Raw genomic sequence first — 12290 nt, forward strand, 5'->3', positions numbered from 1 at the left:
ATGGGAATAAGTTTTTCTAAATTTGTTAAATATAAAAATATATTTATTAATATGAGTTGGGTCGGGTCGGGTATGGGTTGGGTATGGGTCGGGTCGGGTTTGGGTCGAAAAATTTACATTAAACATTAATGGGTCATAAATGGGTTAATAGGTCAATTTGGGTCGGACCATTAATGACCCGACCATTACCCGACCCGACCCACCCGTTTAACGGCTCTAGCTATTGCTGAACAAGATGAAAAAATTGCAATTCTGCGGGAAAAAGCGGACTGAGTGAGCACACAACTGAAGGTACTAAAAAAATAATGGGCAATGCTGGTCTCAAAAAGACGCAAGCAAAGCGCATGTAGTTGCAGAGGTGGGGAGGCACTTATCCAGAGGAAAAGAATTGGGGTGGCAGGAGACAATCTTTCTGTTTGATGTTTCAGCTTAGGTTCCTAAGCAAGTCAATCAGAATCACTGCTAACACTCAGACATCCGAAATTGTTATTCTCTGCAGCAAAAGCAGATAAATATCATATTTTTGAGTGTGAGACTTGTTTGCTTCATGTTATGAATTAATGTACTAACATTGTGATGCATAGATTGATTATGAATCAACTTGGCAGGAAGCTTGCAGGTCATTATTTCCTCGAAAAATGAATATAAGATGTGCGTAGTTTGTGCAGATTAGTCTCAAGCTTTTGCATACTATCTATATGGCTCGGCATTCATGAGCTGCAAATTCTTTTCCAGCACATGAAGATGGGAAAAGTTCAGTACTAACATCCGCAGTCTACCAAAATTTGGTTACATTGGACTAAAGCCTCCCAAAAAACGAATCTATATTTCAGCGCTCTTTTCTCACCTTGGCCCTGGTAACTTGAATCTCTGACTGAAGCAACAATTCTAGCTCCTGGACGAAAACCAATCAACCAGTGAGACAAAATAGTCTTAGATTGCATTATTCAGATCCAAGAGCTTCTGGATACATACAGGATACATCACAAAAGAAGTCGTTGTCTTTATAAATCTTATTTGCTTGTTGATGCATTCGCTGGGACAAAGATCTAGTTGTCACCTCTCAGAGGTAAAATGCTGACTATATGATGTAACCAATCTGTCTTTCTGCAATGACGAACTCAAACATTATTATCATCAGAATAGCTAAGAATAGCTCGTTGTGCTTCTGGAGGCTCTAAGGACTCGGTTTTTTACCATTTCGACCATCAGCATCCACTGGTCTTCCACATGCAGCTCGACTGCAAAATCAAGTGCAAAGCTTGTGAAGGGAACATATAGGTGAGGTCTGTCTATAATTGTCTTGATTGCCTCTTCTTTCTCCACTGCATCATCATTCTCTGCCACTGGAACTGTCATATGAAGGATGGTGTGTGCAAGGCTTGTGTTGAATGTGTCAAATGTTTAGCCTATCGCCAGGCAAAGCAGAGCTGCTCTTCTCTGCTCTATAGATTATGTGCTGAATTGCCTCAGATGCAACAACCTGCTCACCCTGCACATCCTTTTTCTTCTCGTATCAGGAGGAGCACTGTTGACGTATGTTGTGAAGAGCATCGACGCTCTGTCTTTCACTGCAAAGAAGTGACAAGGACTTCGACACTCCATGCACTTTTGAAAGGCCCACTTTGAAACATCACCTCCACAAGCATTTACTCTTTCCCATTTTAAATCTACCTAACTGTGCCACTATGAAGTGTCTGGTAAATTTTGCAGGTTCGGTTTTTGCAGTTGTGTGCAGTGCAATCTTAATCATCACAGATTGCCTTCCACTACAGTAAAATATTGCCACTAACTTCCATCAACTCACACTTTATGCTTTGTTCATTGAAGAATAATACCAGTGAGTAGTACTATTGTGCCTTTTGCAATAAGACAAGGAGCATGAATCTAGGTGCTCATGACTCTGATCAGTGCCCTCACTCATTGACTACTCATATTGAATCGTTTTACCATGGTGCGCTTGAATCACAGTAGTGCTCTCTTGCTAAACAGACTTTAGCCAAATTTGGATACAGGATGCTGCCATGTGAGGTGAATAGCCATGTTCCTTTTTAACATCATATATATAGACTCATCTCCATGATAAGTAATAATCAACAGAAAATGCGCTAATACCAAATAGTGTTTAATACAAGTTGCTGGAATAGTGCAAGTACCTAAAGACCCTGCCGTTGCTGAACTAGATGAAAAAAATTACTGCAGGAAAAAGTGGGCACATAATTGGAGGTACTCAAGAAAAGACGCACAATGCTGGTCTCCAAAAGCCGGAAGCAAAGTGCATGTAGTTGCAGAGTTGAGGAGGGTCTTACCAAAATGAAAAGAATACAGTAGTCAGGGGAACCTGCCTTTCTGGTTGATGTTTCAACTTACGTTCTTATGCAAGTCAATTGGATTCACTACTTCAGTTGACATCCAAGATTGTTGTTCTCTGCAGTGAAAACACATTTAAAATCATATTTTTGAACTGGAAGACTTTTGTGCTTTGTGTCATATATTGAAGTATTAACATTGGGATGCATAATTTGATTATGAATCAATTTATCAGGAAGCTTGCTGGTTAAATTCTTTCCACAAATATGAACATTGGATGTCTGTAGTTTGTACAGACAAGTCTTGAGCTTCTGCATACTATCTATCTAGCTTTGCATTCATGAACTGGAAATTTTTTTTCCAGCACATGACAATTCGAAAAGTTATGTTCTAACATCTACAGTCTGCCAAAATTCAGTTATCTTGAACTAAAGCCACTTGAAAAAAATAAAAAATAAATCTACATTCAGCATTCTTTTTTCACGTTGGCCCCGGCAACTTGAATGTCCAACTGAAGCAACAAGCTCCCAGCCAAAAACCAATCAGCCAGTGAGACAACGTAGTCTTAGATTGCAAGTTGACTCGTTTGCCACAGCAAATTTCTAATTGTCAGCTCTCAGAGGTAAAATGAAGACTATATGATGTAACGACTCTCATTCTGCAATGTTAAGCTACAACTATATTATCATCGGAATACGTAGAAAGCAGTAGTGGTGTACATGAGACAGAGATGAAAAAGCTGACATCTTTCATTTTGATTTGGATCACTCAATGGTGCCAAAGGATTGGGGACTCCTCATGTTTTCAGATAAAGAGAAGAAAGCCCCAAGTGCATCTTATACAAAATTAGCTTAGCGTCCTAAAGTACTAATCATTTGATTTAAAGTCGTCATACAATTAAAATTACTTTTTCCAAGCAGGAACAGTCGACCAACTACGGTGCTCAGACTCCTGGCGTGAAATGCCGATCCACAGCCGGGCATGGCAAATAAGGCTGCGCTCTTCCACCATGCCATACATGAGAGTGCGCGCACGGATAGTCACGAGGACAAGTTTGCGGTAAGACCACAGACAAAGTTTTTGAATGGGGGCCACACAACAGATTCACAGAAAGCAACAGGAACGGCACGAACAACCAGAGGACGGAATGGAAGGAGTCATGGAGCAGCAACCACGTGAGCGAAATAACTGATGCCAAACCGGTGAAGTGGAAGAGGAGGCGCGTTGTTCCATCACGAGAAGGAGCAGGGCCGCGAGGCTGTGGTGCCCGATTAGCGAAACGCAGCAACAAGAAATGCAGGAGGCGGCCACAGATGGCGATGCGGGTGGCGAGGGGGTGGGTTTCAAAGGGTGAAATCAACTCCTCTGCTATTTCACTTCCATGATCCATGGCGCCGCGTTGGGCGAAGGCAGGGACGGACATCAGTTCTTTTACTCAAAGTAGCTCTAACTAAAAGGAACCGATGTCCCTGCCTTTACCCCGCCACTGGAGTGGACAGTGGAAGAACGCCTTTGAACTTTCCTATTTATTTTTTCTCGGGTTAAAAAAAAAAAAAGGACTTGGGTTTTATCCAACTTGAATTCTTTCATGAAGCCGACCGCATCAACTGGAATAAATGGAGTCTAATTCTCCACTCTTTCTCAGTAGAATATGGAAGTTAGAGTTCATATCTGAAACTAAAGCGTCCTCACTCTACTTGCCTCATCCCATTCAATTTTCTTACCACCGAGCAAACTCACCTTATTCTCACTCCATATAGTTTTGCATCAATACATAACAACCTAATAGATTTATCTCCCTAATTAACGTTTCAATAACTGGGCTTACAAACCATAACAAATAAGAGCAAAACAGTAAGTCCAAGCCCAAATGTATCATTCAAACCCTTTCTTCGGTCTTGCTTCGGTCTTGCTTCAGTTGTTGCCGTCCCAAGGGAATTTCCATGGCAGAAAGAGAGAAACGAAGAAGAAAACATAGTCTGGCCAAGAAGAACCCAAAAACAAAATAAAGGAAAAAAAAAAAAAAAAAGGAAAGCAAAAAGACAGAGAGAGGAAACTTAATGTAAGGTGGGCCCGACGCGATATGTACCGCTCAATGAATGAACTAGTAATTTGTTGAGTTAGCCTCCCTAATGTACTCAATATTTTCTCAAAACAAAGGGGCTCTCGACGTATACGCGTTTGAGAGGCTTTATCAAGCCCAATTATTTTTGTTTTGTAGCAATCAATAGGATTTGAAACTTTTACTTCTCAAAGAGAGAGATGGAATCGTTGTCACAGAAATTACCAAGCGCTCCATGGAGAGATAATGACTTTGCCCGGTTTTGTCTAGTCAATAAAGGAGGCTGAGAAGTTGTTGAAGAGAGGTTTTTATATATACATGCGCACACCTCGGTAGGGGAGGATAAATATGATAAAAAGAGAGAATTTTATCTTCTTCCTCTTTTTGGCTTGGGAAAAAGGATGTGACCTGGTTCAAACAAGGATTGACCCTTATTAGTATAATAAATTCAGAAATTTTAGCAAAAGGAATATACGTATTAGTGGAACGAAGATGATCACCATAGATGAAAAATGTGTGTGCATCATAATCTTTATTTCATCCAAATTGCATCGTACATAAGTTTCATCTTTTCGAGATAGAGAAAAATTAAGGTATTTTCTTTTTGGTTGAAAATAAAAAGGTATCAATGAGGAATATTTGTGGAAACGTTTAGAGAAGAGAGAGAAATGGGGGGAGGGCACGTGAAAGCGGCAAACTAGGGATGAGAAATGAGTAAAAAAGAAGGGAGGAATGAGAAGGTTGTAAGGGGACACATCTGATGACTAGGTTTAATTACAAAGAAACTACATTAAACTGGTCATTGTCTTCACCGCTTACCTGTCGTCTTCAAAAGATACTTTGCTCCTTATATCTTTATGTTGGTGTCTTGATTCGCCCAACCGTAAGGTGCATTTATATACAATATCATCTTATTTTCCTAACAAACTTGGTCATGGCATGATGAGATATGCGACCTCACTAGTCTAGTGATATATGTAGTTATATATTCCAATCAATATTTCACCTTTATATATGAAAACCTTCCCTTTCATTCGGATGTGTCTATTGTTAATCCATGGCCCAATGTAGCTTCATCTGCCTAGTTGCAACTAAGCTCCGACAAGGATTCTCAGAATGTGACCATCCAACAGATGCTCAAGATCATCTACTCACATTCCGTCATCTCAGGATTAAAAGTAGAATCAAATGCAAAGCCTACGAGCAAGCGATCTTGGGGTAGGTCTGTGGTGTTATGCGTGGATACTTTTCTCCACAAAACTTGCAACGTGTCTCCCGCGAAGATGACACTCTCTCTCTTGCTTTCCAACAAATGGAGGAGCTAAATTTAATGCTTAGGGAGGGTTTAGTAACACTCTCCTAAACACATATTTCTATCCTTTTGTTCTCTAGAATAGAAATAGAATAGAAACGCATTAGGTAATTTTTTTATTATTGGAAACAATTTGTTCCTGAGAATAGATTTAGAACGGAAACAAAAAACAAAAATAAAATTGTTTATTGTTCCAGAAAATAATTCTAGAAATAAGAAACGAGTTTTTTCTTTCTTTCTTTTCTTTCTTTCTCTTCCACTCTTCTTCCCCCAGCCGGTCAAGCGACCTGCCAGACGAGGTTCAGCGACCTCGACAACGTCGGTGTCACTCGGCCATGACCTTGCCCAGCCATCGTGAGGCTCGGGGGGACCTCGCCAGCCCTTGTCTGGCCAGTCGCTAGCCAGCCATGGCCAAGGTCGACAGTCGGCTAAGAGGGAGGAGAAGAAAAAGGAAAAAAAAAAAAAAAAAAATGTAATAAAATTATTAATAAATTAAAAAAATTCTAAATCATAAAAATATTTGCGTATCTAACGTATTTTTTTCTGGGAACAAAAATTTTATATATTTACCAAACGTCTTAAAATACTTAGAAATTGTTCCCGAGAACAAAAATAGAAAAAAATGCTTCAGAAAAAAAAAAAAAAAAAAACTATTTCCTAGATCGAAACGTTATCAAATGCGTCCTTAGTTGCTTATCATGGTTTCCGATTGCAAAAAATGCAAATTCAGCCTCGACATGGATGGCACGCATGGGTTTATCTCTATGTTCGCAAGATCTGGAGGCACTAAGGACTCGGTTCTCTACCATTTCGACCGTCAGCATCCACTGGTCTTCCACACGAAGCTCTAAAACAGAATCAGGTGCAAAGGTCCATGGTTGTCTTGGTTGCCCCTTCTTTCTGCACTGCAAGATCACCCTCTGCCGCTGGAACTGTCATATGAAGGCTGGTCCGTGCAAGGCTTCTGATGAATGCATCAAATGTTTAGCCTATTGCTGGCTGGAGCAAAGGTGCTCTTTCCTGCTCCATAAATCATGTGCTGAATTGCCCTCAGTTATGCAACATTCTGTTCACCTGCACATCCTACCTTCTTCTCATATCAGGATGGAGCACTGTTGACATGTCATGAAGAGTGTCGATGCTCTGCTGTAAACTTTGCAGGGTCGAATTTTACAGTTGTCTGCTTTGCAATCTTAATCATCACAGATTGCCTTCCACTACAGTAAAAGATTCCCATTAACTTCCATCAACTCACACTTTACGCTTCGATAAAATGATACCAGTGAGTACTACTGTGACCTTTGCAAGAAGACAAGGGACCTGAATCTGGGTGCTTATGACTGCAATGGAAGCCCTTGCCCATCGATTACTCATATCAAATGCGTTTTACCCACGGTGCATTTTCATCCCAGAAGTGCTCTCTTACCAAATAGGCTTTATCCATATAATGGATACAAGATGCTGCCAGCGCCAGTTGCTGTGGTGAAAGCCTTGCTCCTTTTTAACATCATATAGATAGACTCATCCTCCACAATAAGTAATAATTAACAGAAAACTTGCTAGTACCAAATACAGGTTGCTGGGATAGTGGAAGCACCTGAAGACCCTGCCGTGGCTGAACTAGATGAAACAATTGTAATTCTGCAGGAAAAAGAGGACAGAGCGAGCACACAACTGAGGGTACTAAAAAAAAAGATGTGCAATGCTGGTCTCAAAAAGATGCAACCAAAGCGCATGTAGTTGAAGAGTTGGGTAGGCACTTATCGATAAGAAAAGAATTGCGGAGGCGGGAGACCACCTTCCTGTTTGATGTTTCAACTTACAGGGATCACTGCAGACACTCGACATCTGAGATTGTTATTCTCTGCAGCAAAGCAGATAAATGTCATATTTTTTAGTGTAAAACTTGTGTGCTCAATGTTATGAGTTGGACTACTCACATAGGGATGCATAATTTGATTATGAATCAACTTGTCAGGAAGCTTGCCGGTCTTATTATTTCTTTGAAAAATAAATGTCAGATGTGAATAGTTTGCATGGACTAGTCTCAGCCTTTGCAAACTACCTACAGGGCTTTGCATTCATGAACTGCAAAAATTCTTTTCCAGCACATGAAGATGGGAAAGTTCAATTCTAACATCTGCAGTCTACCAAAAGTCAGTTATATTAAACTAAAGCCTCCGGAAAACGAAATCTGTATTTCAACTTTCTTTTCTCACCTTGGCCCTGGCAACTTGAGTCTCTGACAGAAGCTACAATTCTAGCTCCTGACGAAAACCAATCAGCCAGTGAGACAACAGTCTTAGATTGCATTACTCAGACCCAAGAGCTTCCAGATTCATACAGGATCCATCACAAAAGAAGTCGCTGCCTTTATAAATATTATTTGCTGAAGCAAGTTGACGCATTCACAGCAACAAAGATCTAGCTGTCACCTCTGAGAGGAAAAGTGCTGACTATATGATGTAAGTACTCGTCATTCTGCGATGACAAACTCAAACGAAATTATCATGAGAATAGCCAGTAAGCGATACCTGTGCATATGGGACAGAGATGAAAAAACTGACATTTTTCATTTGATATGGATAACTCTGTCATGAAAGAACAAAGCTTCTATATTGTAGCTGTTCTCGCGTCTCCAAGGTATCCTAGTTCACGACTTTATTTTGGCAACTAGAAACGACCATGTGACAACATTTGACACGTGCCAATGCGATAATAAAGAGTTAATATATGAAAATGCTTGTAAAAGCGCCATTTTTCATTAACGTGCCTCTTTTTCTCTTTTCAGTAAAGCAAAAACTTCTTAATATTTTGGTCTACCAGGATCTTGGTTACCCTTGAAACAAACAATGAAACATCTCCCCATCCTCCTTGTCATAGTGATTGTTGAAGTATTTTGGTCTCTCCAGTAACATTTGCACTCCAGTTAAAGGTTACAAGTTTTAAGCATCTGCTACTGAATTAGCAGAAGCATTTGACAGTCCTGAGAACAATGATCTAGTTGTCTTAGATTGCAAGTTCCACGATAAGCATTCAGTCTTTTATAAAACCGAGAAGAATATCAACTTCCAAGTTCATATCAAATGATGAAGAAACCTGCTGAAAATTAAAATCAATATGATTTGGTCCTCCTACAGGAATCTGCAGGGAATAGTGACAAAGTAGTCTTGGATAGCAAGTAGATGCATTTGCCACAACAATGATCTATTTGTCACCTCTCAAGAGGTCAAATGAAGACTATATGATATAACCACTTTCATTCTGCAATGACAAACTAAAATTCATCGGAATAGCTAGTAAGCAGTAATGGGGTATGTGGGACAGAGATGAAAAAACAGACGTCTTTCATTTTGATTTGGATCACTCAGTGATGTTAGAACAGAGCTTTTGAAATTGCAGCTGTGCTCGTGTCTCCAAGGCATCTATGTATCCTAGTTCATACGGATATATGAGCAAAACCATAGTATACTAGCAAAGAATGTAAAATGGCACATGTTGATCAGAGGGCCAAACAGAAAGCTACAAAGAGATTCACCAGAAAAAGAAGGAAACCTGCAACGCTCGCAATGTTTTCAAAGAGGTCAGAAGCTTTAACCTCAAGAAAAATTTCTATGCTTCATATGGCTACTAGAAACGATTATTCTACTCCTTGTAACAATTTTTGAGATTATCTTTGATCTCTTCAATAACAAATAGATCCCAATTTCTTTTGAGGGCCACTGTCCATAAAAAGAACCCCAAATGATGTCCCTGCCTTCATCCCTCATGGCGTCATGGATTTAACCTCCATTGTCTCTATCCTGGTCGACTTCATCAAAGTAAAATACCAGGGGAAGTTGACTTCACCCTTTGAAACTCACCCCGTCACCACCATCATCGCCATCTGCAGCCTGCTCCTGCATTTCTTGTTGCTGCGTTTCACTTATCTGGCAGCCATGCTCCTTCTTGTGATGGAGCATCATCCTTCCTCATTGACTTCACCAGTTCGATATCGGTGGCTTCACTCGCTTGGTTGCTGTTCCACGACTCCTTCCACTCCATTCCCTGGTTCGTGCCACTCCTGTTGCTTTCCGTGAGTCTGTTGCAAGGCCCCATTCAAAAACTTTGGCTGTGGTTTTACTGCAAACTCATTCTCATAATAATCCATGCGGTGCAGTCTCGTGCATGGCATGGTGGAAGAGCGCAGCCGTCTTCGCCTCGCACAGTCGTGTATCTGCATTTCATGTTGGAAGTCTGAGTGCCATAGTTGTTCAACTGTTCCCTGCTTGGAAAAAGTAATCTTGTTCTATATGGCCACTTTAAAACAAGTGACAAGTACTTTAGGAAGCTAGCTAGTATTTTATAAGAGGCATCTGGGGCTTTCTTCTCTTTATCTGAAACCATAAGGAGTTCCCAAGCCTTTGGAATCATCAAATTATCTTCCGACCATAAGAAAGTAAAAACTACCCATGTATCGTGCCAATACCTAGCCATGAATGGGAATGCACCTTGTAGCAACTAAACTCCAAACTGACAGTGGCAGTGATCCTCCCAGTTCCAGACTGTCATCTTTTATGCCACTCTGCTATCCCTGCCTTCAACCCACCACTGGAGTGGAGGAACGCCTTTGAACTTAACTTTCCTATTGAAGTTTCAATAACCGGGCTGGCAAAAAACAATAAATAAGAGCAAAACAGTAAGCCCAAGTCCAAGTGTCTCGTTTAAGCACTTTCTTTGGTCTTGCTTCAGTTGATGCCATTGCAACGAAATTACTAGAGCAGATAGAGAGAAAATGAAAAACAGTCTGGCCAAGAAGAACCCCAAAAGAGGAGGAAAGCAGAGTCCGGAGAAACAGACAAAAAGACAAAGTGAGACAGGGGGCTCTCGCTGCATGCACTTTTGAGCAGCTTGGTCAAGCCAGATTATTTGTGTTTCTTAGCAATTGGTAAGGATTTGAAACTTTTAATTATCTAATTGAAGAAGTTTTTGTAGTTAAACTGTAAATTAGGTTTTTGCAGTTGTGCGCAGTGCAATCTTAATCCTCACAGATTGCCTTCCACTTCAGTAAAAGATTGCCATTAACTTTCATCAACCCACACTTATGCTTTGTTCATCAAAGATAATACCAGTTAGCAGTACTATTGTCCCCTTTGTAATAAGATAAGAGAGACGAATCTGGGTGCTTATGACTGTGATTAATGCCCTTGCCCATCTATTACTCGTATCAAATATGTTTTACCATGGTGCGCTTGTATCACAGTAGAACTCTCATGCTAAACAGACTTTAGCCAAAATTGGATACAAGATGCTGCCATACAATGTGGTGAATAGTCATGTTCCTTTTTAATATCATATATAGAGACTAATCTCCACAGTAAGTAATAATCAACCGAAAATGCGCCAATATCAAACAGTGTTTAATACAAGTTGCTGGAATAGTGCAAGTACCTGAAGACCCTGCTATTGCTGAACTAGATGAGAAAAATTAAAATTCTGCAGAAAAAAGTGGGCACATACTTGGAGGTACTCAAGAAAAGACGTGCGATGCTGGTTTCCAAAAGCCACAAGCAAATTACATGTAGTTGCAGAGTTCGAAAGGCACTTAACAAGATGAAAAGAATATGGGAGCCAGGGGAACCTACCTTTCTGTTTGATTTTTCAACTTGCATTCTTATGCAAGTCAATTGGACTCACTGCTAGAGTCAACATCCAAGATTGTTGTTCTCTGCAGTAAAAGCAGATAAATATCATATTTTTGAAGTGCAAGACTTGTGTGCTCCATTTTATGAATCGGAGTATTAACATTGGGCTGCATAATTTGACGATGAATCAACTTGTCGGGTAGCTTGCCGTCTAATTATTTCCACAGATACGAACATTAGAGATGTGTAGTTTGTACAGAATTGTCTCGAGCGTCGCATACTATCTATCTAGCTTTGCATACATAAACTGTAAATTCTATAGCACATGAAGATGGGAAAAGTTTGGTTTTAACATCTACAAACTGCCAAAATTTAGTAATCTTGAAATAAAGCCTACAGAAAAAAAAAAAAAAAAAAAATCAACATTTCAGCATTCTTTTCTCACCTTGGCCCAGGCAACTTGAATGTCAATCACCAAAGAAGACAATGTAGTCTTAGGGCGTGCATAACAACCATTCTGTTCCAGAAATTATTTCTGGAACAGAAATAGATTTTTCTATTTTTATTTCTAGAAGAGTTTCTAAGCAAGAATAACTGTTTGATAACGACACAAAATTTCTACTCTAAAAATAGAAATTCGTTTGATAATAATACAAAATTTCTTCCTTTCGGATGGCGGTGGCGACGGCCGACGACCTTTAATATAAAAAATAAAAATAAAAATGATTTAGTAACAAAAAAATAATGAATAAAATAAAATAAAATAAATCATAAAAAATAAAATAAAAATATCATTTTATTTTAAAATAAAAATATAAAAATAAATTTTATTTTATTTTATTTATTCTATTTTATTTTATTTTATGAATAAATTTATTTTAAAATGAATAAAAAAAAAATTGGTTTGGCAAAACACTCAAGGCAAATAATAATAAATTTATTTTTAATAAAAATAATTTATTTTTATTATCATAAATAAAAT

At 39.3% G+C, this 12290-nt stretch overlaps 1 long non-coding RNA gene across 3 annotated transcripts; it reads right to left on the reverse strand.

The window, feature by feature from the left end:
• Window positions 1-9134: 9134 nt before the first annotated feature.
• LOC120286425 lies at window positions 9135-11776 on the reverse strand. Of its 3 annotated transcripts, none has more exons than XR_005549428.1 (3): window positions 11309-11487; window positions 10153-10331; window positions 9135-9948 (listed from the first exon to the last, which is right to left on the reverse strand). It is a non-coding gene; the product is annotated as an uncharacterized LOC120286425 (long non-coding RNA). The 3 variants fall into 3 exon arrangements; XR_005549427.1 differs by having other exon boundaries at window positions 9135-9900; window positions 11309-11485; XR_005549424.1 differs by lacking the exon at window positions 9135-9948 and adding an exon at window positions 11754-11776 and having other exon boundaries at window positions 9955-10331; window positions 11309-11391.
• Window positions 11777-12290: the final 514 nt, after the last annotated feature.

This window comes from Eucalyptus grandis, chromosome 1 (assembly GCF_016545825.1).
Source record: "Eucalyptus grandis isolate ANBG69807.140 chromosome 1, ASM1654582v1, whole genome shotgun sequence".
NCBI lineage: Eukaryota > Viridiplantae > Streptophyta > Magnoliopsida > Myrtales > Myrtaceae > Eucalyptus > Eucalyptus grandis.